Below are 7020 nucleotides of genomic sequence, written 5' to 3' on the forward strand. Positions count from 1 at the left end.
GCTCTTGAAACTGTCTTTGGCCTGGTTACGTACCCGTGAATATGTGCCCAGCAGATTGTTTCCCGGTGAGAAACGCAGTGATAATTTTGATAAGCTCATGTAAGATCAAATTGTGTATATGAACAAAGGTTGGGTCTGTTCTTCAGTGGTAAAATGAAGGTAGAGATTAAATGCATTGTATGCTCTCAGATGTGTACTTAAAAGGGAATAGCTCGACTTTTATATATGGTATCGAGAAACTTCTTGAGGTTTTTATATCATTGGTTCACAATCACGTGCCTACACCACGATTCATGTGAAAATTCCTTAAGGAGGTAGATGGAAGTTTGATTTTGATAACCAGGAATTAACACCGATAACACCTTCTGTGCTTTCTACTTGAGATACCCTAAAATCTACCCAATACCATTAAATGGTTTTTCCCCCAAGAATTATCACTCGGAAAAGCTTGTCCAGTTTAAGGGTTTGTTCCATACAATGGCAACAAAATATATGATTTCTGAAGCCAGAGTTTGGGATCCCTGAAGAGCAGAAGGAACATCAATTTGCAAGGGAGGTTGATTAGGTTCTCTGCTTTGGGAACAGTAGACTTGGAATCACACAGCCTCATTAACCGCAAAAGATTATACTGATTGCTCTGGGGATCGTAAATCCTAGGCTGGTCACAATAGAAGCGAGGAATGCAATTAGGAGGCTGTTGCAGTGTTGTGGGCTGGAGCAGTGATTAAGTCTTAAAGTCTCTGCAGACCAGCAGCATCAGCATTACTTGAAGTTATTAAAAATGAAAATTCCCAGGTTCCATTATTTGTGTTAAGAAGCTTTCTGGGTGATGCTGATGAATGCGAAAGTGTGAAAAACACCGGATAAATGACATGCTGGAGTGCAGTGGTGGTAATGGAAACAGAAATGTTGGATTTTATCTTTGAGGTAGAATTAATAGGTGTGGCTGAGGAACAGGATTTAGCTAACAGTGAAGCCCCTAGATTTTTGGCTTGAGCAACTGTGTAGATAGTGGTACTATCAGGATAGAACACTGAGAGAAGATACTCGTTGGGACACTGAAGGGAGATCCAGAGTTCCGACTGAAGTTTGAGAAGCTCTTTGCTATTCAAGTGGATATGTGCAGTTGACAGTTTGAGAGATGCATCTAGGGTTCAGTAAGGACAACACAAGTATGTCTTTAAGGTCTACCCGTGAACTGTGAACACAGCAATGGGAATGATGGACATCACCTTAAAGTATTTTTCTAGACTTTATTACTCGTGTTTGTCATGAGGTATAACTTAGTAGTTCATAGTCCTATAATGTATGTTATTGACTAGGTAGCATTTAGTTTTCTAATTCTGTTTCTGTTATAGTGCTGCCACATGTTTCCCAGGAACGCATTTTACCCACAGTTCTTAGGGTTGGCCTGATTCGTTTAATTGCTGTCTCAACCTGCTTCTTACTGTGGTTAGTTCAGGAATCTAGATCAAACTAATTGGCATTTAACATTTCAGGAAGTGAACTAAGTAACAACTAACTCAGCAGGGGAGTGTAGTATGCTATTATCTTTTGGGAAAGCAGCTTATTTGTTTTCAAGAGGCAGCAGCAGGATGGCCTGTCTTTAGGTATGAAGGCAAGCATGATTATAGACAATATGCAGAGGAGGGCACAGTGTGGAAGAATCAGGGAACTGAGCCACTCATGGAGTACAGCCAACCTTGGATCCCTGCTGCACCTTTGGACTTCCAGTTAAGCCAATTTGTCTGACATTTTTACTTATACCACTTTGAATCTTGAAATATTTCAGGAATAATAATTTCCTAGATACAAGGAAAGATCTTTCATGAAAGGTCTCAAAGAAGTCAAATAGGGTCAATTAGGACAGAGTTGCTCCAATTACATATTTGGAACAGATGTCCAAATGTTAAAAATCAATACCTGACTAAGGCTAAAGACTAATATTGCCATCACAGGAAGAATGTCCAGGGTTTTTTTTCCAGATGTGAAATTTTATGTAAAATTTTTAAATAAACTAAATCAAAAAATTTTAGTAGTTGTATTAATTTCTTGGGGCTGTCAAAGTACCATAAACTGTATGGCGTAAAACAACAGAAACTTATTCTTTCATGGTTTTAGAGGCTAGAAGTTTGAAATCAAAGTGTTGGTAGGGCCATGCTCTCTCCAAACCTACTAGGGGAAGAAGACTCCTGTCTTTCAGTGTCTGGTAGCCCCACTTGTTCTTTGGTTTGTGGCAGCATAACTAATCTCTACCTCAGTTTTTTCATGTATGCCTCCATGTTTTTTTTTTTTCTTTCTTTTTTTTGAGATGGAGTTTCACTCTTGTTGCCCAGGCTGGAGTGCAATGGCATGATCTTGGCTCACTGCAACCTCTGCGCCCCGGGTTCAAGCAATTTTCCTGCCTCAGCCTCCCGAGTAGCTGGGATTACAGGCATGCGTCAGCACGCCCAGTTGATTTTGTATTTTTGGTAGAGATGGAGTTTCATCATGTTAGTCAGGCTGGCCTCGAACTCCTGACCTCAGGTGATCCACCTGCCTTGGCCTCCCAAAGTGCTGGGATTACAGATGTGAGCCACTGCACCTGGCTGTCTCCATGTCTTCTTATAAGGGTATCAGTCATACTGGATTAGGGCCCACCCTAACGACCTCATTTTAACTTGATTACATCTGCAAAGACCCTATTTCCAAAGAAGGCAAAATTCTAAGGAACTAGGGGTTAGACTTCAACATATCTTTCGGGGGGACACAACTCAACCCATAACAGTAGTCAACGGCTGTGGCAAGCTAAATGTGGCTCCCAAATATGTCCATATCCTAATCCCTACAGCCTGTGAATATTACCTTATATAGCCAAGAGGATTTTGCAGATGTGATTCTGAGATTGAGAGATTATGCCAGATTATCTAGGTAGGCCCCAAATGTAATCACCACAGTCCTTACAGGAGAGGCAAGAAAGTCAAGTGTAGAAGGAGGTGATAGAAGCAGAGAGAGATTTGAAGATTAATAGGCTGTTTGCTTTGAAGATAGAGGGAAGGGACCATAAACCAGAAATAAACCTCTAGAAGCTGGAAAAGGCATGGAAATAGACCCTCCCTTAAGGTCTCTGGAGGGAGTGCAGCCTTGATTTCTACCGAGTAAAATTGATTTTGTACTTCAGACCTCCAAAACTGTAAGAGAATAAATGACTGTTGTTTTAAAACCATTGAGTTTGTAGTAATTTGTTGCAGCAGCCACAAGAAACTAATACAACAACTATATAGAATTCTTTCAATAATTGGAGAAATTTGAATATGGATTGCATATTAATATTACTGAATCAGCATTAAATTTGTTAGGTGTAATAATGTGATTGTAGCTATTTAGGAGAATATCCTATTTTTAAGAGACATGCCACCGTATTTAGGGAGAAGTGCCAACATATTTGCAGTTTATTTTCAAATGGTTCAGGGGCTGTCTGTGTACGTGAGAAGACAAAGATAAGACAAATGCAGCAAAATCGTAATAATTGGTGAATCCAGGTGAAGGGACTATGGCTGGTCTTTGTACTTTTTTTTCCAACTTTTCTGTAGGTTTAAAATTTTCAAAATAAAAAAATGGGAAATACTTCAAAAATTGTAATCAGACATTATTAGTACAGAAGCTTTCATACATTATTTTATTTTTACAGTAAAATTAATTTATGTAAATTGATAGAATTTTACTAATTTCACTCCCAAGTTATATTAAAAAAAAGCCTTATATATGTTTGATAATAGCATATGTAAACTAGAACTCTGAATGATATCCATTGGTCATAATACGTACTATGTAGCGGTAATGGTGACTTTTGTGATTGCACAAGTCCAGAGATGCCCCAGATGACATTGACTTAGACATCTGGTTATTCTAAGGCTGAAACTGAAGTTGAATAGAAGGTTTTAGTCAAATACTGAGATGAAAACTGAGGCAGTCCTGGCGGCTGGGCGGGGGGAAGTGTGTGTATATATATACACACATAGACATCATGCTTCTAAATATTTACAGAAAGGGTAGATTATCTACAAAAGAATAAGAATCAGACTGATATCTTGCAAACCTAACCCCCTTCTCTTTCCTAAACACCAAATTCTCATATTTCTGACTTCCTATTTGATATTTACACTTCGATATTTACCAGGAGTCTTCAACATTTTGTTCCAAACAGTACTCTTGGTTTTCTTCCTCCAAGACTACTCCTCACTCATATCAGCAAATAGCAGCTCTTTTCAAGTGCTCAGTGTAAAAACCTACAATTAATCCTTGATTTCTCTTTTAGTCAGCCTATACTAAATCAATTTCATTTAAAATACCTCGGCTACTACTCTGCATCTCCACTGCTACCACCTGCCTCTCCAGTCAAATTCTCCAAGAACACTCTATCTCATTTAAAAGACAAAATCTCTGCAATGGCCTGTGAACTTCCTAATATGTGGCCTACATAATCCAGCCCTCAAGCACCTCTGTGATCTCTGTAAAACTTTCCCTTGGTCAGTGTGCTTCAGCCACATTAACCAGCTTGCATATTTCTCACATTCACCAAGCTTGTTCCTGCCTTAGGGCCTTTGTACTTACCATGTTCTGTTCTGAGAATACTCTGCCTCAAGATATCCTACAACTATCTTTTCTATTCAGCTCTCTGCTCAAGTATTAACTGATGAAACCTGTCATCCCTACTCCACTCCATGTTCTGCTTTACTTAACAGCAATTGCACATATGGCCCCCTGAATAATATAAATTTATTCGCTTATTTTTACTTATCCACTAATTAAAATGTAGACTTTTTCTATTCTGTTTACTGCTGTATTCCCAGCATGTTTTATCCGAATGTGCAGTGGTTTCTTTTCTTCTCCCTTATTGTGGGAAGTGATGTGCACAAATACACATAATGGAGCCTGAATGTCATATTGCTTTCATACCTGTGTGAATTTTGGTAAGAAAGGAAAAGTAGCGATTGACAGGTAATATAATTACATTCAGTCACTCTCACAGTTAGCTGTTTATTGCTTTCCTGCTCTTATTCTCAGTCCCCAGGACCAAAAGTTGACCACTACCTTCCCCCACATATAATGAGGTTATTTACTCAACGCCGTGCAGGTGCCTGTTAAAATGAAGTTATATACTTACCTTATAAACTCAACTTTTCCCTGTTGTCTTTCTGTCTCACCCTTACCTCCATGCTTTAAATTAAATTTTCAGGCTTAGGCCTTATCTCTCAGTAGAGCCTTATAAGGTATGTGTAAAAGCAGGAAAATGTTTCCTGGGGATGAAGCTTTGAAAAGCTTTTTTTTTTTTCTTTTGGCAATAAAATAAGGTAGATTCAGCACAATACCTGATAACTAAAAAGTCTCTTTAATTGGGTGGGGCAGACAGCAAGTGTGTCATCCTGGAAGATACTATTTGGGATTTTTTTTTTTTTTTTTTTTTTTTGAGATGGAGTCTCGCCTTGTCACCGAGGCTGGAGTGCAGTGGTGCGATCTCGGCTCACTGTAACCTCCGGCCACCAAGTTCAAGCAATTCTCCTGCCTCAGCCTCCCGAGTAGCTGGGATTACAGGCGCGCTGTAATTTTTGTACTTTTAGTAGAGACAGGGTTTCACCATCTTGGCCAGGCTGGTCTTGAACTCCTGACATCATGATCCACCCACCTCAGCCTCCCAAAGTGCTGGAATTACAGGCGTGAGCCACCACGTCCGGCCTATTTGGGATTTTATGTAGGTACATAAGAGAAAAAAGTGAACAAAAGCAAGGGGCTACCAGGACACTGCAGTATGCTTAACATGTATTTTCTAGTAAGTTTGTATTATGCCTTTATCTTGGTACTTTTATCTTCTGTTCTCACTTGATCTTTTTGAAATGTATTTTAAATCCTAATAAAAATATATAAAGTCCTGAATTAATAAAGGATTAAATGAAACTTTTGTATATCTCACTGCAATTTTTGGATAAAAGGGGGGTGTGGGGAGGGGGAATTGCCTGGGGTAGTGAGTGAAAATTGTAACCAGGTTCTTACTAAGGAATATGGCAACTGCATAACCAAATGTCAGTGGTTACCAAACTTATGAATCACCTGGTGTTGTGTCATAGATTGTCTACCCTTGCCTCACCCCCAGTGATTTGGATCAGTGGATCTATGTGGGGTTTAACGAATATACAATATATATTTATGTATATATTTGTGTGTGTCTCGAAAGCTTCAGGGTTAAATAAGTTTTAACTGTTTAGGAAACACTATTGTTTAAGGTATCCAGTCTCAAAAATGAAGGCCTTTAAAACTTATCTAATTTTTCATTACATTTCTTGCCCAGAAAATTGTAAAATACCCAACGATAACAATGGGGAATTGTCTACCTATCAGCACTTGACTAAAAAGCTTTACTATCCATGACAGCAGCCTTTGCATTACTCTATTCTGATAGCATTTAACATCTTGAAACCCAGGAATAAATACCTATAGATTCACAATACCTGAAAGGAATACCAAATTGAGACGAGAGCTATATAAACCAAAAATTGCTTCAATCACAGAATGGAGGTCTACAGGTGCGGAAGGAAAGTTTACTATATATGGTGAGGCTTGATCGCAAAAGTATTAGGAATATTTTCAGGTTACTACACAATTTTGCGAGCTCAATATGCAGTTAACACTTTTTCCCTCGACTCTCCTGAGCAGATTGACATTGACCGCACCCGTGGCATACCGTCTCACTTTGGAAAAGGCAAATTATGTGCACATGACCGTGTCACTACAAGGTAGTTCTCGACCAAGCTACAGATTATACCTTTACCTTATATTCCTCTCCCATCATCTGCAGGAAAAGGGATAGGTGCTGAGGGAAATCCCCTAAGTAGAACTTACAGTAAGCAGTGGGAAAACAGCTTATTTCAAAATTATCACTGCGTTTCTCACCGGGAAACAATCTGCTGGGCACATATTCACGGGTACGTAACCAGGCCAAAGACAGTTTCAAGAGCAGCCCTCTAAGGCAAGCCCCAGCCTATC

This window comes from Hylobates moloch, unplaced genomic scaffold (genome assembly GCF_009828535.3).
Source record: "Hylobates moloch isolate HMO894 unplaced genomic scaffold, HMol_V3 SCAFFOLD_5, whole genome shotgun sequence".
Lineage (NCBI taxonomy): Eukaryota > Metazoa > Chordata > Mammalia > Primates > Hylobatidae > Hylobates > Hylobates moloch.